At 45.6% G+C, this 26346-nt stretch overlaps 1 protein-coding gene across 1 annotated transcript in view; it reads right to left on the bottom strand.

Annotated features, from left to right (window-relative positions):
* The window catches only part of HIVEP3 (HIVEP zinc finger 3), a 125832-nt gene that overhangs the window by 61974 nt on the left and 37512 nt on the right, over positions 1 to 26346 (bottom strand). The gene's annotated exons all lie outside the window — the stretch shown is intronic.

Here is a 26346-nt window from a genome sequence, read left to right as displayed (position 1 = left end):
GACTCTAAATGCCCACTGTGGTTCTGAGGACGGTAGCTGTGTGGGGCATTGGGAACATGAGGCAGGGCGGGCTCTGGGAACCTCAGGGCACTTAGGGATGGGAGGCCTGGGCTCCAGTCTCTGCTCAGAGAATGACTCTGAGTGAGTTTTAGCTTCCTGAGCCTCAGTTGTCTCATCTACAAAATGGGATAACAGCAACTCAGGCTGTTGTGGGGTCCAACGTGAAAATGGGTGTGGATGCCACTGGATAAACGCCAGCCAGTCCTATGGCCACTGCAGGAATAAGCACCGGTGGGTTATTTGAGACAAGCTTTCTAAGGAGGACTGTTCTCAGGTTAGCATTACTCTTTCTCTTGCCTGGGGTTCTGAAGGTGCCCAGGAAGGACATCATTCATGGCTCTCATCCTCTTTGCTAACCCACCTCCCAAAGCAGTGTTTCATGGAGAAGCTAAAACCACCACCCCAGCCTGTGGGAGCTCAGAGTCTAACACAGCGTGACCACCAGATCAGGCAAGCAATAGCTGGAGGGCCATTCTGACAAGTTCCTCCAGCTTGGAAGCCTTTCCTTATCCAGTCAGTGCCCCAGAGATACCCTAGAAGTGGCTGAGAATGGGGGTCCTTGCCAAACTGAGGGCAAAGCTGGTCAGAGTAGAGCCCCAAGTGTGCATGTCCTCCTAGGATCAGCCAAAAGTCAGGCAGTCTAGGCTTCCTGGGCTCTGGGGACATCACAGGGCCCTTCTCCCCAGAAGCATGGTCAGAATTTCAAAGCTGGAAGTCACTGTGAACTCCATCTCATCAGCCACCTTACTTTCCAATGGACAGAAGCGAGGACCACAGAAGAAGGGTGGCCTGTCAAGGTTCTATATTTCTAAGAGGCAGGGCCAGCACATAAACCCATGCTCTCTATGGCCAGAATTCATTTCCCAGCCACCTCACAGGTATCCATCCCCTGGATGAGGGTCTAGGGGAGTGACCGGTATCTCTGAGGCCTTCTTCCCTCTCCTGTAAGCATGCTCTGCCCCTGGCATCCTGACCTCAGGGTCCCTTCATGCCCTCACCTTGATTTTCATTGGGTGTTTGCTGATGCAGTCTTGAGGAGTTACCTCTTCCTACTTTCACAGGTTTCTCAGAATGTTAACAAGTCTGAAAGACTCAAATAATTGTCTCTCAAATGGCGGGACCATGGGCATAGTGACATGCCATGGAGAGGCAGGTGGTTTGATAATTAGATAAAAACTATATTCTATAAATGTATTCCTTTGGTATTTCCTTTCCATATTGGTTCTTTAAAGAATTCAATGTAACTATATTATAATTTTATAAGTATTTTAAAAAGGATGGACTATAAAAAAATAGAAGAAAACTAAGTAAGAATAACAATTCAGAACAAAGGAAAATGTAAATATGGCAGGAGGTCAGGATTGGTGGGATGGAAAGAACATCAGTATAACAATCATAAGGGGTTATTGTGCTCCTATAGTTCAGCTATACATTTATCTCTGAGCTTCCTGGCAGCCAAGGAGAAAAGGGCAATATAGTTTATGACAGAGTCCTGATAGCCAGAGAGGAAGAAATATGTGAGTTCCTTACAGGAAGCAAAGGGTTGCTTGAATAGAACTTTTGAATGTGGTACTTCAGACAGGGGCAGTGAATGATGCATGAGACCACCTATGTCCTCAAATGACATCCCTCCAGCCAATGCAGTGATTGATTTTTGTCAGTGGAAGGTCACTCAGCAAAGGCTACTCTTTGAGTAGTCAAAGGCCTCCTTCGACTCAGGCAGAGAGCATCCTCCCAAAGCAGGACAAATGTGGGGAAAGCAGGGAAATCTCATTTCATCATATGACTGTCAGTGTAAGATATCATCCAAACTAGGGCACTTTGGAGACTGAAAGGGGCACACCTAATAACTGTGGAGGAGCCGCAGGAATAAACCAGGGCTGTCCCAGGTAAGCTGGAACAAATGGTGGGCATGGAGAGCCAACTAAGGTGGGGAGTCCATCCTGGTGGCATCATCCCAGGCCTCGTTTACCCAAGCAAAGTTGAATAGGAGTGCTGAGTCATGGAAAAGTCCACTGAAGCAGACGGCATCTGCAGTGTAGATGAAGAACTATGCACCAGGCTGGTCTGCGACTCCTGGGCCTGGCTGTACCTATGTGTGGGGAGGCCCTGGGGTGCTGGGTATGGATCATAAAAGGTTGGCTATACTCACTATTTCTATTGACCCTTTTGTGCAAGGATTTCAGAGTACTCCAAAATACTAGCTAGTGGTAAGCTTTGTTTCTTCCGCTAGATGGATGGGACCCTGCCACATGACTGGGTGGTGAGTGATCAGTCTGGGTGAGGGTCAGTTGGCCAAGGAGGACCCTACATTGTCGAGTCCTGTGGTTTTCCCTTCACTGAGCCATAGGCTCTCCAGGGGCAGGTTAGAAAGTGCCCAGTGGCTGGGGTGTGGAACAAATTCCAGGCCAGGTAGGAGGGGCGGGTGGATGAGGGAGGCAGGTGACTGCTGTAACATCAGGTGACTCACTGCGCTAGCATCCTCTGCCTGGGGTCAGCATCCACCTATACCTGTGAGCTGAGCCTGGTGCTCTTCTGGAGAGGGCCCTTCTGCCTGCACCCTCTCGGGCAGGAGGAGCCAGGACAGGTCAGCACCATCGTCCACCCATATTGTGGAGTCAGTGAGGCCTGAGAGCAGAAAGGCCCACCTCTTCATTCTGCATAGAGGGCACATGAGCTGTGGTGGGCAATGATCAGCCCAGGCCTCACAGATCCTCGGACTCCTGGGTCAGTGCTCTCTGCTGCCCTGCTCCACACCTCATAACGGGGGCAGCGGGAGGGGGCAGCCGGGACTGGGTGCAGACTCGGGTAAACCTACGAGAACTAAGAACGCCTCAGCCTTGGAATGGGTTACGTTCAGACTGGCATCAATGCTCTTTTATTTAACCCTTTAACTTCTTTAGAAGGACTGTTTCCAATCACTGTGACCAAGTGACACTAGGAAAATGGCTCTGTTCTACCATCTATGCTTCTGAGGGTATGCGGACAATTTTAACATAAACTTGAAGTATCAGGGAAAAAAGTTACTTTTGCCAACAACTGCTGAAGACACCTAACAAGGCACCAGTGACAGGAGGTCAGAGGGAGAGGATTTTCCTGACAGGGTGCAGGAGCTGGGCCAACCGGGGCCTGAGCCTCAGGCCAGAGGGAAGATGGATGTCCTCTGCTGATGGCGGCAGAATGGCCGTGGGGTCCACACTGCCCACTACGGAGGCCACAGTCCTCAAAGCTCTCGCTTAGAAACCAGCTTAGAACCATGAGGAGAACCTGAGCTTCAAGAGCTAGTTGGCTAACGTATCAGACAACCCAGTCCCCACTTCTGGAAGCTTCTAGGTCTAGGTATTAGGACATCGAGAAACAATGGCCATGACTGTTACCACGGTGAGTCTTTCTGTCTGAGCAGCTGCCACGGCCTTGTGGCAAGAGCGCCGGCCTGGGTGCCAATCCTGGCTCTGCTGCTTGTAGGCTGAGGACTGTTATGAGCATTGGATGTAGTTATCACGTATGGAGAGTACAGGCAGACCTCGTCTTCCTGTGCTTCTCTTTACTGCACTTTGCAGATAGTGCATTTTTTACAAACTGAAAGTTTCTGGCAACCCTGTGTCTAGCAAGTCTAACAGCACCATTTTTCCAATAGCATTTGCTCATTGAGTGTCTCTGTGTCATATTTTGATAATTCTTACAATATTTCCAACTTGTTCATTATTGTTCTATCTGTTACGGTGATTTGCAATCAGTGATCTTTGATGTTACTACTGTAATTGTTCTGGGGTCCCACAAACTGTGCCCATATAAGAAGGGAACTCAGTGGATACGTGTTGTGTGCTCTGACTGCTCCACAGACCAGCCAGTCCCCAGTCTCTCTCCCTCTCCTCCAACTTTCCTGAGACACAACAATATTGAAATTAGGCCAATTAATGACCCTACAATGATTTCTAAGTGTTCAAATGACAGGAATATTCATATGTCTTTCACTTTAAATAAAAAACTAGAAAAGATTAAGTTTAGTAAGGAAGGCGTGTGGAATGTTGAGATAGGCCAAAAGCTAGGCCTCTTCTGCTGAACCATTAGCCAAGTTGTGAATGAAAAGAAGTTCTCGAAAGAAATTGAAAGTGCTACTTCGTGAACACATGAATGATAAGCAGAGCAGCCTTACTGCCCATATGGAGGAAGTCTGCGTGGTCCACACAGAAGATCAAATTCGTCACAACATTCCCTTAAGCCAAAGCCTAATCCAGAGCAAGGCCCTAACTCTTCAAGTCTATGAAAGTGGAGAGAGGTGAGGAAGCTACAGAAGAAAAGTTTGCAGCTAGGAGAGGTTGGTTCATGAGGTTTAAGGAAAGAAGCCATCTCCATAACAGCAAAGTGCAAGGTGAAGCAGCCAGTGCAGATAGAGAAGCTGCCTCAAGTTATCCAGAAGACCTAGCTAAGATCATTGATGAAGATGGAAACACTAAACAACAGATTTTCAATGTAGACAAAACAGTCTTATGTTGGAAAAAGATGAAATCTAGGACTTTCATAGCTAGAGAGGAGAAGTCAATGCCTGGCTTTAAAGCTTTAAAAGAACAGGCTGACTCTCTTGTTAGAGGCTTATGTACCTGGTGACTTGAATCTGAAGCCAATGCTTATTTATCATCCTGAAAATCCTAGAACCCTTAAGAATGACGCTAAATTTACTCCACTTGTGTTCTATAAATGGAACAACAAATAATGGATAATAGCACATCTATTTATAGTATGGTTTACTGAATATTTTAAGCCTACTGTTAAGATTTAATGCTCAGAAAAAAAGATTCCTTTCAAAATATTACTGCTCACGGACAGTGCACAGGGTCACCCAAGAGCTCTAACGGAAGTGTACAATGAGATTATAATGTTGTTTTCATGCCTGCTAACACGACATCCGTTCTCTAGCCCATGGGTCAAGGAGTCACTTCAACTTTCAAGTCTTATTATTTAAGCAATACATTTCATAAGGCTACAGCTGCCATAGGCAGTGACTTCTCTGATGGATCTGGGCAAAGTCAATTGAAAACCTTTTGGAAAGAACTCACCCATCTAGATGCCATTAAGAACACTTGTGCTTCGTGGGAAGAGGTCAAAATAGAAACATTGAACTGGACTTTGGAAGAAGTTGATTCCAACCCTCCTGGATGGCTTTGAGCAGTTTTTTTCTGGGGGCAGCATAGTATTCCGTTTGGGGCTGTACTCAAATTCAGCCAGTCCTCTCTCGATGGATATGGAAGTTGTTTCCAGCTTTTTCTATTCCAAGAAATGCTACAGAGAATATCTTCTGCATACTCGAGTGAATATACCCATGGGATGAATTTGCAGAAGGGGAAATGCTTGGCCAAAGGGACTGTACCTTTGGGTACTGACAAATAGCTCTTCAAAAAGCACAGATTGACACTCCCACTGATTGTATGGAGACTGTTTCTCAAAACTCCTTCCTACCTGGATTGCTTCTTAATATTAACCAAGAGGAAAGGCAAACTGGGTTGCATTATTTTCCTACTGCAGCTATAACAAATTACCACAAACTTGGTGGTAAAAACATAATTTATTATCTTACAGTTCTGGAGGCTAGAAGTCTGAAACGAGTCTCACTGGGATGAAATCAAAGTAGGGCCGTTTTCCTTGCTGGAGGCTCTAGGGGAGCATCCAAGTTCCTGCTTTGTCCACCTTCTAGAGGTCACCTGCACTCCTTGGCTCCTGGTCCCTCCCGTCTTCATAGCTGGCAATGGCACCTCTCTCACACTGAATCACTCTTAACACTGCTTGCCCTGCCTCTCTTTCACCTGTAAGGGCTCTTGTGATCACATTGGGCCCCACTTGGATAATCTAGGATAATATTCCCACCTCCAGATCCTTAATTTAATCACATTAATAAAGTCCTTTTTGCCATGAAAGGCAACATATTCACAGGTTCCAGGGATTAGGATGTGAACATCACTGGGGACCATTACTCTGCCTACCACAAAGATATCACTTTTTTGGTGGGGGAGGTAATTAGGTTTTATTTATTTATTTAAACAGCAGTACTGGGGATTGAACCCAGGGCCTCATGTGTGCTAAGCACGTACTCTACCACTGAGCTCTACCCTCCCCTCTTATCATTTTTTAAAAATCTGTACTTCTTGGTCTCTTAATAAGGCTTAGAACTTTGCATACATTTATTAAACAATTATTTCATTCAGGGAACTATTTTTCATATCCTTTATGTTTCTACTGAATTATTTTGTTTATGCAAACTCTAGGGATAGTGGGGATATTAATCCTTTCTATGTGAATTGCAAATACTTCTCCCTATTTATATTAGTCTTTAACTTTGCTGAACAGAAAAATTTTGTTTCTATGTGGTCAAGTGCATCATCAGTCTTTCCTTTTACAACTTTTAGATTTCATATCTGAGATTATTTATTTAGAATGTCAGCCAATTTTCTTCTAGTCCTTTTGATTTTTTTTTTCCTTCTCTCTCTCTGTTCCTCTGTTCCTCCCTCCCTCCATCGTTGTCTCCCTCCCTTCCCTTCCATGGCTGTCTTGGGTCCATCTGGCACTAATTTTTGTGTAAGGAGTGAGGCAGAGATAAAGCTTAGCGCTTTTCCATATAAGCTAACCAGTTGATCTAACATCATTATTGAATAGTCTACCCCAAATTCACTGAAATGTCCTGGGGTATCTTCTAAAAGCAGAGGTTCTAGCCCCATCCAGATCTGCTGAAACAGACTCTCTGGGAAAAGAGCCCCAGGAGCTCTCTTTTTACAAAACTCCCTATGTAAATCTGACATGAACTTTTCTACAGCCCAGTATTTGGGGAAACTGATGAAACTCCTCTAACTGCTTGATATTTCTAACCACCTTGCCCCTAAGTTCCCAGCGTTCCTCCACCTGCCCCCACCGTTTATTGTGGAAAGTGAAATCTCTTCAACCTCACTAGGCCTCTCCCTCTTGCAAGAACTCTCAGTAGCTCCCCATTGCAGGGAGATGCAGCCAATGGCATTTCAGCCTCATCATAATTGGGCCCTGCCCAGCCTTTCTAGCCTCCTCTCTTCACCCTCAACTTTCACTTTGAACTCTAACCCACATGATCTTGACCTCCTTGCTTGAACACATCGCTGTTCCCCAGGGTATGGGCAGAGAAAGGAGTCTGGAGGCTAGTTCCACAGAGGAACCAGAGAATGCCTCCTGGATGAACATCTGTTTGAAATAGGCCTTGAGTGATGAGGAAATGTTGATAGTTAGACTTGAAAGAAAAGGATTTTAGTCTTGGGGGAAAGATACCACATATGTAGAGCTAGGAGGCTGGAATGTGGTCACAGGGAATGTTGAGTTTGCTGCCTCTCCCCCTGCCGGGGCTCTGGGGCTCACGAGATTAGAGCGTCCAGGTAGGGGCCCCACACTATGTTGGGGGGGTTCGGGGTGTGGGCAGGACTTTCTACATGTTTCCTACTAGGCCCTAGAATGATAAGAAAAATCCCCAAGCTGTGAAGGCTTGCTTGTGCCAAACAGATCTTCTAACTGAGCTGGGGCCAGTACTGACCCTCCAAAGCAGACAGAGGCACAATCTGGTCCCGTGGGGCCGCCAGGGGCATGTGACGGGGCAGGATCAGGCTTCCCAGGTGACCAGCCCCTCACACCCTCTGGCCTGGATTCACTCATGGAACACAGGCACCTTCTAGGGTCTGATGGATTGCCTGCGTTAGGAAGAAGTTTTCCACTAGTCTAGCACGCCAAATACAGGCTTTTCCTGAGAAGCCTGAGATGTCCACCTTGGGTCAGACCTGTGGCTTAACCAGTTCATCAGCATCTTCCTGGTAAACTTGTCTCCCCCCTGACTGGGCAGAGGCTGGGCCTTATTCACCTTTGTATTTCAGTGCCTGTCACTGGAACCAGAATGCAGTAAAAATTACAAATATTTTAAAAATACTTAAATGAGTATCTACTGTGTGCCCTAAACATTAATATATTAACCCTCACACGTGTCCCTTTTTGCAGATGAGCGGACTGAGGCTCAAAGAGGTGAAGCTGCTTCAGATGATATGAGAAAACGCAGAGGGAAGATTTGAACCCTGAGTTCAGGCCACCACCTAGAAAACCCCCAAGAGGGCTGACCTTGGTCTGAAGGGCCCAGATGGATTCTGCCTGCCTTCCCAGCACCCCAGCTCCTCCAGGAAGTCTTCCCAGTTAACCACAGCCATCTCCACTTGCACCAAAGTCTCCTCCCCATATGCAATCACTCTGCCTGACCCTGTTAATCTCAGAGCTGAGTTTCTTGATAAATGCTTTTTATCAACAGCAAGCGGGGGGTTAGTCACTGTCTGGGTAGTTCCCAAATCATGTCCCTTGGATGATTGTGTCCCTGTTCCTACTTTTCCTTCTTCTCCTTCCTCCCAACCCCAAGACCCAGACAAGGCTTGGAATTTCTACACACTGATTGAAAAGCAAATTCTCTTCATAGCAAAGAGAAACCTAGGCAATCCTGGGTGAGTTATGCTTGGCTGACGTTTGTCTTCCTGTTAGAAAGCCCAGGGATCAAGGTGGAATTGACATCACTGGGGAGGACGAAGTCTCCAGAGACATCCCAGGAGGGCAGAAACAGGTTTCACAGTCAAGCCCCAGCAACAATGCAGCCAGGACTCCCCTCTGCCAGACCCGTGGAAGTCCAGATTTAGTCCTGATTATTTGTGGTTGTGACAGGTCAGGCAAGATGGCCCTAACCAATGCTGTGTCTAGACTGAATGACTAAACTCTTAATATGTGTCAGGCTGTAGTTAGCGTTTTACACAATAACTCTGCCAGGCAGGGACTATTAACGTCTGCATTGTACAGATAAGGAACCTGAGGCACAAAATCACAAAGCTGTTATTGCCAGAGCTGGACCTGACAGTTGACACCTGGGCTGTCAGGTGACCTCTGCAGTGGAGACACTCAAGGCTGGGGCCATGGCAGCCTCGCAGACAGGACTCAGATTTGCATCACAGTCCTAGCATTTCATGTACTCGAACACTGTTCCTAGCAGTCTTCCTTCCCGTCACGTGGACGGCTCTTGTGAAGAGCCCTTTTGCCCCCTTTTACCTAGAAAAGTATCTGTTGTGTTTAAGTCTTGCTCCCACTGAGACTGAAAATGAACTGAGATCAGGGACTGTTGCCTGGATTTAACAAGGGCTTGGTGAAATGCACATACTTGTAGTTAATTAATCTACAAAGTTATCTGTTGTTATAAATCTAGTTATCTAGCCACCCACCTATCTCAGTATTTATTTATATCCGCCTTGTTCTGGTAAGGATTAAAAGAGGCTTCTGGACACCTGTGAGAACTTGGTGAGCATCTGAACTTAACGCGACCTGCTTATCTTAAATGGTCCAGGAAGTACTTGTGGGTGAAAGAGCTTAAGGAAGAACAAAGCCCACAATGAAAGTTGGGCAGGGTCAGACAGACTTGTCTTCTGGCCAATTGCATTCTGCCAGCCTCTCATCCATGCTGCCTAAGAAAGATCTGCACTCCACCTTTGTCTCAGTGGTCCGCTTTCTCATCAGTGTCCAGCAGTCTAGCTGTTCTTTTGATGGCATTTTGTTTCTACACAAATGACCATGGTACAAAGGCACACTTGCCTACAAGCTTCCTGGGTACTTAAGGCCCTTTGGTTTAATACAAAGGGTAATATATAGAACAAACTACAGCATTCACACACACACACACATTATAGAATAAACTCTATAAGGACAAATGACCAGAGAGACTGGGTGACCTACACAGTGTATTCCAAAGTGGACAAGGACAAGTGTAGAGACTACCTGTGGTTTCCACCATTCTCGCCCACGAGGCTCGATGGGTATAACTGTACCATGCTTGTAATGATACAGCATTTATAATGATCACTTTGCTACTCATTATTTATTCACTCAGTCTGCAAGCAATACATGGGCCTTCTCAACACCAGACCAGTAATATGAAAACAGACATAAACTATAGACCTTACTATAAAGCTACAGTCATCAAGGCAGTGTAGTATCAATGCAAGGAGAGAGAGAAAAAAAAAAACCAACAATGAAAACAATAGAGTAAGAAAACAGATCCCTGAATATACAGTCATCTGATTTATACCTAAGGTATGATTATATTTGGTGGGGGAAATGATAGTCTTTTCAATAAATGGTTCTGAAGCAATAGGCTATCCATAGGAATGAAAATAAAAATGAACCTTGGCTCCTACCTCACACCATACACAAACATTAATGTGAAAAGCATGACTGGTGTGAATACAAAGATTAAAGAATAAAGTTTGTAGAAGAAAACAGAAGAGTATATCTTCATGAACTTGGGGCCAGCAAAGGCTTCTTATACAGGTCACAAAAAAGCAAAAATTACATAATCATAAAGGAAAGAACTGATAAAACAGGCTTCATTAAAATGAAAAACTTTTGCTTATCAGAAGACACCAATAATAGTAAAAAGACAAACCACAAACTTAAAGATATTTGCAATAAGTATTTGACAAAGGACTCATCCAGAATATAAAAAATTCCTAAAAATGAATTTTAAAAAGGCACACAACCTGATTAAAAATGGCCAAAGTTAACTCAAGATAAATCAAAGATCTAAACATAAGCACTAAAGTGTAAAATTCCTAGAAGAAAACATAGGGAAAAACTTCATGACATTGGACTTAACAATGATTTCTTGGATATGAGAGCAAAGAACAGACAACCAATGAAAAAACAGCAAAATTTAAAACTTTTGTGTACCAAAGGGCACAATCCACAGAGTGAAAAGTCTATAGAATGGGAGAAAGTATTTGCAAATCATGTATGTGATAAGGGGTTATATCCAGAATTATATAAAGAACTCCTACAACTCAAGAATAAAAAACAACCAACCAGATTAAAAAATGAGCAAAAGACTTGAATAAACATTTCTCCAAAGAAGATACACAAATGGCTAACAAGCACATGATAAGATACTGAACATCATTAATCATTAGTGAAATGCAAATCAAAACTATGAGATACAATGCTTCATACATATTAGAGTGGCTACTATTAAAAAAAAACCCAGAAAAATAATAAATATTGGCAAGAATGGAGAGAAACTATAATCCTTGTGCACTGTTGGTGGGAATAAAAAAATGTTGCAGCCTCTATGGGAAACGGTATGGCAGTTCCTCAAAAAAAATTTAAAATCGAATTATCATATGATCCAACAATTCCACTTCTGGGTATATACCCCAAAGAATTGAAAGCAGAGTCTCAAAGAGATATTTGTATACCCATGTTCAAAGCAGCATTACTCACAATAGCCCAAAGGTGGAAATAATGTATGTCCATGGAGAGATGAATAGATAAACAAAATGTGGTATATGCATGCAATGGAATATTATCCAGTCTTAAAAAGGAAGGAAATTCTGACATATGTTACAATATGGATGAACCCCGAGGACATTATTCTAAGTGAAATAAACTAGACACAGAAAGACAAATACTGTATCATTGCTCTTATACGAAGTACCTAGAAGAGTCAAATTCATAGAGACAGAAAGAATGGTGGTTACCAGGGCTGGCAGGGAAAGGGAAATGGAGATTTGTTGTTTAATGAGTATAGAGTTTCAGTTCTGCAAGATGAAAAGAATTCTGGAGATTCACTGATACTGTACAACCATGTGAAAATACTTAATACTACTGAACTTAAGATGATAAATTTTATATCAGGTGTATTTTACCACAATTTTTAAAAATGGCAAAAGATTTGAACAGGTATTTTAAAAAAGAGGTTATCTAAGTGGTCAATAAGCATATGGAAAGGTGCTCAACATCATTATTTGTTAAGGAAATATAAATTAAGTCCACCACACATTCACCAAAATGGCTAACATGAAACAAGCAAAATGATACCAAATGTTGGCAAGAACGTGGAGCAACTGGAACTTTTCTTGTACATTGTTGGTGGGAAGGTGAAGAGACACAACCATGTGGACAATTGATCAGCAAAATCTTCAAAGCCAAACACACACCTACCCCATGACCTAAAAATTCCACTCCTAGAAATATTTCCTACACATGTATATGTCTGCCAAAAACACAAACAAGAATGTTCAAAGTAGCTTTATTCATAACAGCAAAAAACTGGAAATAACTCAAATGTCAACAACAAGTAGAATGGATAAATAAATTGTGGTATATTCATACGAGGATTATTACATGGTAATTAAAAGAACAAAGTACTGCCACCAACAAAAATACAGATGGATCTCACAGATAAAATAATAAGCAAAGGAGTTCAGATATAGTAGATGATATACTGTATGATTCCATTTAACTGAAGTTTAAGAACAGATATCATTTAATTTTGTGGTATTAGAAATCAGAATAATGGTTAGCTCTGGTGGGGCAGGTAGGTATTGACTAGGAAAGAGCATATGGGAGCTTATTATGTGATAGAAATGTTCTATATCTTGATTTGGTTTGACATGTATTACAGGAGTGTTTATATATATATACACATACATATATACATATAAACACACACAATTTGAGTTGTAACTTTATGATATGTATGCAGAATTGTATGCATGTTATGCCTCAATTTTTAAAAAGACATGGATTTTGCACTTGAAAAATACAAAGCCTATGAGAAGACAGACACAAACAAAAACAGATAATAAGGTGTGGTAGATGCTATGATAGAGGTTCTGAGCACAGGTTGGGGTTGGGGTTGGGGAGGGAAGGCTCAGTGGGAGGCTTTAGAGAAGGTACAGTGGGCTCTGAGGACACATGGGATCTCCCCAAGCAGAAAAGTGGACTAGTGTGAGCAAAAGCAGGATGACGCTGGAGGAAATCCTGAGTGAGCGAGAAGGCAGGCAGCTCAGTATGGTTAGAGGATTGGGTGTGCAGAGCGTAGCGGTGGGAGATGAAGCTGAGGACATGAATCAAGTCAGTCTTCAGATCTGTTTACTTAGATGAGTTCCCCGTAAACACTTGTCGAGTGAATGAAGGAGCCTTCCCACAGACACGGCCCATCTCACACCTGGAGTTGCAGGCGTGGCAGCACATGCTGATGAGATGCAGCCTCAGTGTGGTTTTGGAGCCTGTTTCTTCTAAAATTGTTAACTTCCTCCAAGTCCAATGTCTACCAGTCCCCAGGATTAGAAACCATCCTCATTCAGTTACAGTACTGACTCCCTGCTATGAATGCTGAGGGATTTTTTTTTTTGTATTTACTCTCTCTCCCAACTTCCTTCCATACCATCTCACCATTTTTGATAATTACATATTTTTGGTTGTTCTGACAGTTGCCTTTAACATCTTCCAATAATATACTTAAATTTCTATTTCCTGGTCTGTCAACCTTAGAGAGTATCTATTCACTTCCTGCTAGGAACGATGAAGAAATTCTACCTCCCGTCCTCTGTCCACCTTTGAATTCCTGTTAGTTATATATTTATTATTATTACATTGTCAAGTTTCATAACATTTGCATTCTCATGTATATTACAATTAAGTCTAGTCTATAGGTAAATTCTAAAAGTTGAAGCTAATAAACAATATGATTATAAAGACATCCTTTCCTGGAGAACCACTTGGTATGAATGGACCTAGAGAAAAGAAATGTAATTCCACATGACAAAAACTTTGTCACAAGAAGAAAAGTCTCTCACAGTTAAGAGCCAATCAAGTAAAGGAAGTATTTATGGCTTCCTTTACTTCTTGAATCCCATGTCAGCATCTTTTTGGATTCCTTTTTTGACTGATAGAAAAAACTCCACAGGGTTTTTTTTTCTTTTTCCTTCCAAAAATATGGATGACTGAGTGATAAAGTTTTTGAACATTTATACGTGAAAAGTCTTTATTTTGCTTTCAAAGTTTGAAAAGATAGAATTCTTAGTTCAAAATCATTGTTCTCCAGAATTTTGAAAACACTTTTCCACTGTCCTTGGGCATCTTGCATTACTGATGAGAAATTCTGATGTAAGTTTTGATTCTCTCTGGAAGCTTTTTGTTTTTTATACTTGACGTTCTGAAATTTCAACAACATTGGATGTCTAAATGTTCCTTCTCACTAATTCCTGTCCTGAATTCAGTGAAATTTTTTAATTTTAAAATCTGTACATGTTTCTTCAACCCAGGGAAGTTTTCTTCTGTTACATCTTTCACTGTTTCTACCCCTCCCTGTCCCTCTGCCATTGTTGTCATCTCTGCTTCTAGATATCCTATATATTTTGCTCTGGATTCTGGGATATTTTCTTAGTTTTAACTTCTATATCACCAATCTGATCTTCCTCCTTATCCATGGTGTCATTCAGTTCATCTGATGAATTATTTTTCAGGAGTCATAATTTTAATTTGTGATAATTCTTTCCTTTTCTCTGATCACTCCATCTTCATAGCAACTGGTTTTTTCTACTAAATGAGATAATCTCTCAAGTATCGCCACGGATGCAAATAATAATTTATTTTAGGGTTCTCTTACATTTTAACTGTTTCCTTTGGAGTGAACTCTTCTCTTTCTTTCTTTCTTTCTTTCTTTCTTTCTTTCTTTCTTTCTTTCTTTCTCTCTCTCTCTCTTTCTTTCTTTCTTTCTTTCTTTCTTTCTTTCTTTCTTTCTTTCTTTCTTTCTTTCTTTCTTTCTTTCTTTCTTTCTTATCTTTTTTTTTGATTTTAGGCCTTCTTTTTCTGCTCTTGGTTCTCTTCTAATGTTTAGTGCCCCTGGTTGTCCATACATATTTATGAATGAAGGAGTATGTTGTGAAATTAGTATATGTGTCAGGATACAGGCTCTAGCGCCTGTAACAAGGACTCAACTGTAAGAGTGGTTTAAACAGGACAGAAGTTTATTTGTCTTATGTAACAATCTGAATGTAAGTGGCTGTGGGCTCATGTGGTGGCTTCACAGTGTGGGTATCTTTGATCTTGCTTTTCTGTCACCCACGGCATTCATCTTCCATCTCCTACTACCATGTCCACACCTTAGTCAGCAGGAAGAGACAGGGGAGGGCAAGGCTGGGAGTCACACTTATGATTTCAGTTCACACCAGCCACGGGGCCACAGCTAGCTGCCAGGAAGCCTAGGAAACATAGTCTTTAGCTGGGTGGCCATGTGCCTTGCTAAAATTTCCACCACTACGGAAGAAGAAAAAAAAGGATACTGGCGAAACAATGAACTGGATAGCACTTCCTATGAGGTCTTCAGTCTATTTATCTGATAGGTTTGCCCTTGAATGTGATGTTGGAATCATAAACCCATCCTATTTAGGGTTCTTTATAAAAGAGTAAAGCATTGTGATGGCAAATTTCTCTATAAGGACTGTGCAGAGGAAGCTGGCCAGTGGACTCCTGCAGTTGCTAAAAGAAGTATAGTGATACTTCACCCTGAGACAAAGCTGCCACACTCCCCGCTTGTCCCCAGCTCCAACACTGAGTTGGCTGGGGATGTCTGGAGCTCCCTCTGCTGGGCTTCTCTCTCAGATCCTGGCCCCGTTACTTAGAGAGCATTTCTTAGGATTTGGACTGTCACTGGCTGCCTGTTTCTGCTTGCAGAAAGTGAGAGGGGTTGGACTGGACTTGTTCCTCTGAAAAGTTCTTCAAGGGACTCTGTAACCCTGACAGCCCACTCCCGATTTTTGTTTTGTTGGTTCTTGGCTTGAACTATGTTTGGGTTTTCTGGGATAAAAATCACTCAGGCCTCTGGGGTCTTGGCTGTAGTGTCTTCTGCTCTGATTTCTCCCTCTATGAAATCTCATGGGCTTCCTATCTTCCTAAGACTTTATCAACATTTTTGGCTCATGGCTGGCATTTTATATTGTTTTCCAATGTCATGATGTCAGCCTTTCCAAAATGTCTTTCTCTGTCATCTAAAAATGCCTAGGGAACACACGGAAGTGGACACTTACGCTCCAGCTATTAAGAAATCCAGCTGCTGGATCGTGACTCATGGGCAGAGATGCCAATGGCCATTCTAGGATACTGCATATCAGGAGGGGAGATGGGCCCTTCCAGGTGAAGGCCATCATCTTAGAACCCCGCAGTGTCCACTCTTGTGGAGAGCACATTCAGTGCTCCGACTGAGATGGCAAAGGCCACCCAGTTCCATGAAGGGTAGGAACAGCTGGTCCTGCTCACCTGGGCAGCCTGGTGGTCCACCAGGCAGCAGCCAATGACTGGACTGCCTGAGGGGCCTGCAAGCCACTGCATGGGCACCCAGCATGCTCTTTTGCCCTCTCTCAGATTCTGGGGAGAGCCTTTGGAGGGAGCTGATTGGCCAGCCCTCTGTATCCTGCCACCCACTGTCACACAGGAGCTGAGAGGCATGGAGCTGTGTGCACTAAGTGTGCCGGGAGAAGGGGATCCAGGGGCTGTTTCTAGTCCACGACTAGTCTTCTTCCCCAGATCCACTAGCCTCCTGACAGTTTCAGCTCCAAGGTGTGGTTCTGAAGGTCTCTTCCGTGGGCTCCTGCTTGTATCTCCAGCCTCCTCTTTCCCTTCTCCCTCTGATCTGTGTTTTCTGGCTAAAGAATTCTCAGAACACATGCCTTTCCCAATACCCCAAACACCCTGTCCCTCTTAGTCACATAGCAGACTTCTCAATGTCCTTCAAGGTCACCTGGGACAGTTAATTTTATGTGCCAGCTTGGCTGGGCCATGGTCCCCAGACGTATGGTCAAACCTGATTCTAGGTGTAGGTATTCTTTAGCTGAGATGAACAGTTAAAGCTGTAGACTTTGAGTAAGCAGATTACTCTCCATAATGTGGGTGAGCCTCGGCCAATCAGCTGAAGGCCTAACAGAACAAAGACTAACCACCTCCACCCCCCCAATACCCAAGCAAGAAGGAACTCCGCCAGCAGATGGCCTTAGGGCTCCAATTGCAGCTCCCCTGGGTCTGCAGCCTCCCAGCTCACCCTGTAGATTTGGGACTTGCCAGCTTCTACAAGCATGTGAGCTGATTTCTTAAAATAAATCTCTCTCTCTCCCATACACACACACACACACACTTTTATATATATTTAAATATATATATTTAAGTCCTATTGGTCCTGTTTCTTTGGAGAGGCCTGACTAATATACCACCCCAAACATCAAATCCTCCAAGCTTTCTGTGACCTTCTTGCATTCAGTCAGACACCTCTGTACATCTTACACCGTGGTGTAATTTATTTGTTGTAATTTACTTGTTTACAGTCTGTCTCCCCCTAAGAGACAGACTTCTTTTAGGCCAAGGGGCCTCTCTCATTTGCAGTTATACCCCAGCACCTAGCACAGCGGCAGGCACACAAACAAATGGTGCTTAATAACTGATGTTTAGCCAAAGGGTGGGTGAACTAATGAGAACAAGAGAAGGCCACGGCAGGCGGGCTGGGGAGTCTTATCGGGTAGAGGGATCAGGTCAGACTCTTGAAAGGGACCCTGTAAGATGGGCCAGGGAGGGGCAAGGTAACTAGTTCCTGAAAACCAGGCTCACAACCCCACTCTTAAATAGAGAGGGGACCCCTGTGAGTTTAACCTACGGGGAGATCCTGTGCGCTAGTGTACAACCAGCCCCACGCAGGGAGCTGGGTTTAATTCATTTCTCACTGAATTCTAACCTCCATTTCTTGTCAGGAATTCTCACTCTGGGTCCTGATCTGTGTCTTCCGTTTTTGATGACAATGGAGCGCTACAAGCACGTGGGAAAGGCACTGTTATATCCTTGAGGGGAGCAATTCTCAGCTTTCTCTAACCCCCACCCCCCAGATCTCTTGTGCTCTGTCCTCACCAAGCAAGAAGACATAGTCAGGTATAATTTTCTGAAACTGCACTACAGAAAAGAAAAAAGGCTCTTACAATCCACACATCCTTTTCTCCATCCAAACCAGATGATTTTGAAAATTCCACCCTGGTAGTAGACTCCGGGCTGGGGGGTGTAGGGCAGGAAGTGGACCCTTTGATCTGTGTTTCCCAAAGGTCCAAGCACAGGTTGCTGGTTGCCTAGTGGGTTACGAACAAATGAATGAGTGAATAAATAGAAGAGACAAACACTAAATTGAATAGGTTGTAACGTGCCCCAAGTACCTCCCTATAGAACAAGTTCAGGCCCAGAGCATGTAAGTCAGGAAACAGGAAAAGAGCCAGAAGCTAGAGACTGACGCAGCGACTGGTGGTTTAAGAAAGATGAATCAGATGTTGTGACAAGAATAATCAACTCAGATCACCTCAAGGAGTGCTCACATTACTGAGCCCTGACTCCGTGCCGGGTATTCTGCTCAGCACGTGAAACGCACTGAATCCTCAGCAGAGCCCCATGAGGTCGGTAATGTCTTTAAGTCCATTTCACAGGTGAGGCAAGTGAGGCACAGAAGGTCACATGACTTGCCCAGGGTCCCACATTCCGTAACGAGTGGTGTTGGGAGCCCAGGCAGGCAGGTGCCTCCTGAGCATGTGCTCTGCTTGTAACCACCTCCTCATATCACCTCCATGGGTGGTGCTGGCACACTTAATAGAGGAAATAAGGAAAAACTGGATTTTTTGCTCAAGGTGTGAATTTTGCTCAGTCCTGGAGAATCTAAAGACATGGCTTTGCACCTCCCTTCATGGGGCTACCTGAGCAAGTCATCTCCCAGCTGTGCTGCCTGTATCCATATTTAAAAGAGAGTATTGACCATAGGTAGTCACTGCAGACCTTACATCCCGATATTCTGGAAGGTTCTGCTCCCTAGCCTGGGTCTACCAGCTGCCCCGAGGCCCACTCCCCCAGAAGGCCTGAGTCTGGCCCTCGCTGAGGCTTCTGACTGGGCCTGTGTGGATGCGGACCCCCTCTTGTGGTCTTGGACATTCCAAGCTTCTTCTCTAGCTCCTGACCTCACCTCACCCTCCTGCTGGTTGTGATACTCCACCTTTTGCCCCATGCCGCCCACCCCTCCAGCACCTCAACCCCCCTGCTCCCACTCCCCGCTCCAATAGGGCCCCAGCTCCTCCGACCCTTACTGCCTCCTGGCCAGGGTTCAATCCCCTCCCTCAGCCCTGCAGCCCGGTTCCCCTGCTTCCCTTTTTGTCCAGCCAAATCCTGCTTGTCACTGCTGCCAGCCTCTCCCTGGGGCCTCCAGTGTCCCAGACAGGACCAATTTCCCTCTTCCTCTGGGTTTCGCTTACCCTTCTATTTCAGATTATCATAATAATGCTAATAATGCCACCTCGTATGGGTGCCAAGATTACAGCTCACGAAAGGCTTTCATGGTAGCCCTCTCATCTAATTTTACCAGATTCTTCCCTGCAGAGATTACTTCCTGTTTCTGCACCCTTCCCCACCTTAGGCTGTAAACACAAGGTCTGAGCATCAATTCACAACAGCAAAGTTCCTCAAGACTGCCCTCTAGTTAGGACCTTATCTCATCTTGCAGAGGAGGGGGCAGAGGTCCAACGAGGTTGTAGGACTCCGCAGACCACCAGGCTAGAGAGTAACCAGGCAGGATCCACAACCCAGGCCTCTCGTTCTCAGTCCAGTGCTTCTGAGGGTACCTTACTCCCTGGTCTGCACCCAGGATCGGACGCATTTCTATATTCCCGCCCCATCTTTAGCACTGACAAATACGGTGTCCTGAGCTCATGAACCAGGAGGGGTGTGTTGATGTGAAAAATTAACTCACCAGGGCTTAGAATCCCCTTCTTAAGTGCCTCCCTCCAGAGCCCCAGGATGCCAGCCCCACCCCCACCCTTTACCTTCGCACCTGAGAAGATGGGCAGAGGTGGGACTTTGAGAGCCTGAAATCCTGGCTGCTTTTTCCTTCACCCAGAACCTCAGGAGACCCAATTTCATTTCCTGTTTGTCACGCAGACAGACGTGGGGCGGCCTCTGCCCATTGTCTGCACCAGTCTGGCAGGGATCATACACTGCCCCCTCCCAGGATGCGGGCTGGGAGGCTCTGGGGCACCTAGAAGGGGGAACTACAGAGATGCCCCGGGAGGGAGTGGTGGAGGGAAGCCAGGGATGCTGGTGCTGAGTCACCTCCCTGGATGCCAGGCAAGGCAGAGCGCTGCTCACTCGCCTGCAGGGACTCCCCACTCACTCCCTCCCCAAGAACTCCAAATCCTTCTAACATGCCACAAACCTCTCCAAATGGGTTTCCTAATAAGTTTTGGCCCAAGTGAGTGATTTTTCTTTCCCAAACAGGATCACACCCCTGTCTTCCTGCCCAGGTCTCTCATAGCTCCCCTCTCCTGTGGCCAAGACTGCTGCCAATTCTTGATTGCTTACTCTGTGCACAGGGCTGGCTCAAGACAGTTTATACTGCACCCCTCACTGTACAGAGCGTTTCACATGTCATATCTCCAGCAACAGATTTTAGAGAGCAGAGCTATGCTTTAATCCCCTTTATGTTCTCTGTGCTGGCCCCACAGCAGGCACTCATGGGTGTTTGTGAGTGAAAGAAAAAGCAAACGAATGAAGTTATAATTGTGGAAAGCTTCAGATAACGGACAGTTTACAGAGGTCATCTTGAGTCTTTTCTGGAGAAGGAAGTGTATTTATTTCCAAGACTAGAGAGTATATCAATCTATTAAAAAATAGAATTTTCTAAATTTTGAGTGTCTCATAAACATAACTTTTTGGAACTTGCTCTATTAGGTGGTGTCTAGTATAATTCACATGCCATAAATTTCACCCTTTTAAATGTACAATTAAGTAGTTTTTAGTACATTCACAAGATTGTGCAACTCTCATTATGTAATTCCAGAACATTTTCATCATTCCAGAAAGAAATCCCCAACCCATTAGCAGTCACTGCACATTCCCCTCCCTCCCAGCCGCTGGCAACCACTAATTTGTCTACTTTCTGTCTCTACAAATTTGCCTCTTCTGGACATTTCATATAAATGGAACCATACAATAAGTGGTCTTTTGTGTCTGGATTCTTTCGCTTAGCATAATGTTTTTAATCATTTGCTTTAAAAATATTAGTATTTCAATGATACTTCTTGGAGCACCTTGGCCCCCAGAGGTTCTGAGGCTATAATGCCGGGGAGCGGAGACAGTTTGGAGCTGAGGCTATGAGCCATCAGGACATCGTGGGGTCTGGCAGCAGATATACGGGACCGGGCGGTGTGGGCGTCAGACAGGCAACGGTCTTCACAGCCTGGACAGTCTGGGGCCAGTGGCAGAACCAGGGGTTAGGAAACAATCACACAGTGGGACTGGGCGCCCTGCCGTGCACTCGGGAATGCCCAAAGGAACAGCTGCCTGCAAACCCAGTTCTCTATGGAGCAGAGAGGGGTGCCCAGCCCTGATTCTAGAGGGAGAGTCCCATTTCTGAGATGGCTTCAAAGCTCAGCAGGAGATGTGGACTCCCAGGGCTGGGCTGGTTCAGGTCGAGGGGTGCAGAACCAGCAGTGGCCCCCCTCTCTGTCCAACCTAGGCATTTACTGGGAAGCAGCACCTCCTGGCAGGAAACCCCAACAGGCCCAGTAGAGCCAAGAGTGCTTTGGGTCTTGGGCAGTTTGTACAGGAATTGATTAATTACTTAGTTAATTCCACCATCCCCCCCCCTTTTTTTTTTTCAGTTTTAACTTGCTTTATTCCACAGAGGTGGTTTACCAAAACAAAACAGGAGCTCGAATTAAAAATGACAAATTGATGCAGGTGAAATGAAAGACATCAGATCTAGAGCAGAAGGGGTAGAAGAATCCGGAGAAGTAGCCTAGGAGTTCCCCAGGGTGGCTCTGTTTGGGCCCCAGGGTCAGGGCAGGCCTTCCTGGCAGGAAAAGGAGGAAGGATAACATGGTGAGCTGCACCTTCTTGGTTGTCCTGACCAGAAGCACAGCAGTTATTCAGAAAAAGTGCAGCTCTTCTTGGCAGTAAGATCTGAAGGGCATTTCTTTCATGCTGTTTCAAACAGGGAGCCATTCATTAAGTCATTCCTCCAGCACTTCTTGGGCCGCAACTTGCCAGCTCCCGGCTGGCTCTGCCGGCCTCTAAAGATGCCAGGTGGGCCCCACCCTTCACATCGTTAGCTCTTGTTTGGGAAACGCTGTGCCATTTGGTGACCACCATGCCACGTTTCGCCAGAAACACATACCATCTGTACTGTTATTTATATAAAACTTTAATTTACATTGACTTGAATTTGATTTGTTAAAACATAGCCTTGTCTTAGCAATCGGGATCATGGGTGTAACTGCCAACTCTAGGTTTTTATTGAATTGTTTTAGAAGAAAGAAATTACTATTAAATAAGGGACTTCTCTCACGTTCCCCTGAAATCACCTCATGTTCTATTAGTGGTTTCTGTCCTGCTCAAAACTCCCCCACCATTTCACTTCTGATGCACTGGGGAGCGCCCCGCTTCATGAACAGCAAAGGTCCCCCTCGCCCCCTCCACCTGCTAGAGTGATGGAGCTGATCCCCGGGTAGATCTGGTGTAAGGTCCCCCATCACCCTCCAAAACTCCTAGAGCTGTCTGTTTCGTTTATCAGGGTAAATCAGCACCCAGCATTCTGCCTGGCACACAGTAGGTGCTCAGAGAACAACCCTGAGATGTTCACAGTACGTTCCGGACGACGGGAACCTGTGGTGGGGAGGGAAGCGCCTGTGATTGTGGAGGGCTGTGCAACAGCTTCCGCTGTATTTGCTGAGGTCTTTTTTAAGTGGGGTGGTGGGTTTACTGCTGTTTTCTATGATTGTGTATTTTGTTGTTTTTGTTGTTTGGTTGACATTTTAAAAAATTTAAATGTATTTGTTAAATACGTGAATAAATCTAGTAGTAGTCCTTTAACCAGTGTGCTTTCTATCTGCTAACAACATATATAATGTCCATCTCAACTGGCTTTAACTGGAGTAAAAGACATGGCTCTGATTTGCACAGCAGGTACATCCCAGCTGGGGGTCTTCTCAGCCTGTCACGTCTCCCTTCACTCCCAAAGCCTATAGCATTGAGACGGGGGAGGATACTGAATCTGAGTGTGACTGAGGCCGACAGAGGCAGAGTTCATCTCAAGTCAGGCCATGGAATCCTTGGGGTGGCTCACGCAAGCTGAGCGGGATCTGGGCCCCACTTGGAGAGTCCCAGCTGGATCCATCTGGGCCCCACTGATGAGCCCCACATCGTGGCAATGAGGATTTTTATAAAACCAGGCCACCGACAATGTCCTTATTCCCCAGGCGTGACAATGACAAGTCTTGACAACAGACTATTAGGCTAGGTCGAATGCCAGGCTAGGAGGTCCACTGAGATCACCAAGATGGGCCCACAAATCTCAGAGTCTCAGAGCTGGAAGGGACCTTCGAGGGCACTGGTGCATGCTCCCATCCACGACTCAAGCCTGCCGTAGGCACTGCTCTCAGGAGGCCACTCACAATCTGGGGCAGCAGCAATTGCTCTTTTTGTTTTGTTTTGTTTTGCAAGGGAGTGGGGGAGGCATTCTTTGTTTCTGTAAAAATGGAATCACCCTAGGTACAATTCTCTGCGCCTTGCTTTTCTCATGGAAAATCTTTTTAGGTTGAAGGCCAACATTTTGGAGCAGTTCCCATATACCAGGCACAGTTAAAAGCACCTCCCCTGCATCAAGCTTACAGGGAAGGCACTATTCTAATCCGTACTTTACCAAAGAGGAGACTGATGGTCAGAGAATCATGTAATATAGTTTGCAGGGCCCGGATCTGAACCCTGGCAGTCTGCCTCCAGCTCACGTTCCTAACCACTGCACTTTACTGTCTTTCTAAACAGAGACAGGTTCTGTCTCATTCTTTTTAATCACTGAGTGATGGACCACAGTTTGAATACAACAAACTTCAAACTTTCCCTACTGTTGAGTTTTGTAATTTTTCTTTTCTTTTTCTTTTTTTTGCCACTAGAATTTTACAATAAACATCCTTTGTACACATATCTTCACAGACCGGTGCTATTGTTCCATAGGCCAGATTCCCAGAAGTGGGACCATAGGTCAAAGAGTGTGTGTGTTTTGGGTTGCAATAGCCATGGGGCCTATTGTTCAAGGTGTCTTCCTAAGGATGAGCCATGCAATTTTCACTCACTGGTTTTGGTTCTGTCCCGCGGACCTCATAGGATACCCCTGGCCCCTCTTCTCCAGGAAAACCTCTGGGATGGTCGAGGACAACCTTCTATACCCCAGTTTCCCCAAACTTTCCTCTGACAACACGGTTGGGTGTCCCCTCGGTTGGTCCAGACACCTCTTAAAGCACGGCATCCTCCAGGGTGAACTCCCCCACTCTGAACCCCCCCCCCCACACACACACAGAGGGGAGGTATCTTTGCTGATGTCGGTGGTGCAGTTGGAGAGATCCAAGTTGGGAGGTTCAGAGTTCTTATCTTCAGCTCCCCTCAAATCACACATATGCCTTCCTGAGAAAGAGGCCCTTTGTGAAATACTCAAGGACAGACAAATTCTACACACCCTCCATGAGAAAATAGAGCTCTTTCTTCCCTTAGAGAACATGCCAATAATTTGGGAGCATGACAGACCTCACATACTCCAGCTCAAGGTCTTATTTTACAAGAGTCCTGGAGGGCAGTGACCAACCCAAGTTCACACACTGGGTGTGCGACTACGTTTATCTGAGCTGGGAGCAGGGTCGCTGGGGGGCACTTTTCTCTAGCTTCTCCGCCTGTTGGTTCCTAGGAACCGTCTTTCTAGAAAGGCATAGTGTAAATATTTTGCTAAGCAGCCAAGAGAGGAAACTTACCCAGGCTGAGCTGCCCCGCGCTGGGCGCTGGCCATGGACACAATGCTCAATGAGGGCCATTATCTACGGAGGGAGGGCTGTTTGTTCCGCTGCGGGACGGTGCCAGAGCCCGGAGCCACCAGGCTTGCCACTCTGGCTGCCACACAGAAGAGTCTCCTTGCGCTCAGCAGACTCTGTGGTTATGCAATGCTGGGCCAGGAGGTTAACTCTCCCCGGACAGGAGCCAAGCCTTGTTCCTTCCTGCCTGAGTGTATCCATCTGAAAATGCTCAAACTTGAGGGCCTCAGTGTTTGCAAAAATACTCGGGCCCTGAACCTGCTGGATGATTCCAAAGGGCGTAGTAGTGCCCATCCCTGTAGCTCCTGGCACCTTCCTCCTGAGGCCCTGGGCTCCAGCCACAGCGTCTGCCCTCTCCTCCTCAGCATCGCTTGGGGGCCTCACAACCCTGCCTCCTAGCCTGTGCTCCTGCCGTTCCCTCTGCTTGGAATGCTCCTCTCCCTTGTCTTTCTCTGTCAGTTGTATCTGGTCTAAGGCTCCCTTTTTAAAAGTGTAAGTTCCACCCCACGTCCTCAGAGCCTTCCCTGTCCACCCCAGCCACCAGTGACCTACGCTGAAGTAGTGAGTTTTCAAGCCAGAAGAGATCTGGGAAGTCATTGACCCAACTGCCCCATTTTCCAGATGAGGAAACTGAGGCTTAGAGAGGTTGGCTAGCCTGAAAGCAGAGTGAGCAAATGTGAGAGCATCAGCAGGGCTCTCCTCCCTAAACTGCTGCTCCGACACTACACATCCCATCTGTCAGCAGATCTCATTGGCTCTGCCTTCAGATTATACCCAGAATCCAACCACTTTCCATGGCTGCCTCTTTGGTCTGAGACACTATCACCTCCTGGTGACGGCACCAGCCTCCCACGCCGCCCTGGCTTCCCGCAGTGTGGTCTCCACACACAGCCAGGGGAGCTTTTTAGAACATTCTGCAAATCAGGCCACTCCAGGGCTTGGGCCTCCAATGGCTTCTCAATTATCCATACAGACTCCACCTCTCCAGCCTCCTTTCCTCCTCTACCCTGACCCCGTTCTCCAGTCCTCCAGCCACACTGGCCTCCTGGCTGCTCCCACCTGGCAGGATCCCGGCTCTGCCCAGAACACTATTTCCCAGATACACCAGCGCTCCCTTCCACACCCCTCAGGTCTTGGCTCAAATGCCACTTTCGCAGGCAGGCCTGTCCTGACCACCTGATTTCTTTCCTCTCCTGAGGTCATCTTGTCACCTACAACAATACTTGACATAAGTGAAATACTTATAGGTGATATGTTCATATCTTTAATATCACACAAAATAGTATGCGCTAAGTTGACAATATATTCATCTATTTCCCCCTTCTAGAATGTAACTGCAAGAGGCAGGAATCTATCTGTGTGTCTGTCATGTAAATGGTGCCTGGCACCTTCTGTCCAGGCAGGGCTGGTCTTAAAGATGATCTACCTCTTTGAGGATGGATGGCGGTGATGGAGGTCCTGGTGTCACGGTGACATAGTGGGTGTGAGCGTGTGTGTGTGTGTTAGGAGTGAGGGGGAGGGGACGAGTTTGGTGGCACACGCAGGATCAATGGAAGGAGAGAATCTG

Source organism: Vicugna pacos, chromosome 13 (genome assembly GCF_048564905.1).
Source record: "Vicugna pacos chromosome 13, VicPac4, whole genome shotgun sequence".
In the NCBI taxonomy this organism is placed as follows: domain Eukaryota; kingdom Metazoa; phylum Chordata; class Mammalia; order Artiodactyla; family Camelidae; genus Vicugna; species Vicugna pacos.
This window is presented reverse-complemented; position numbering and strand designations above follow the sequence as displayed.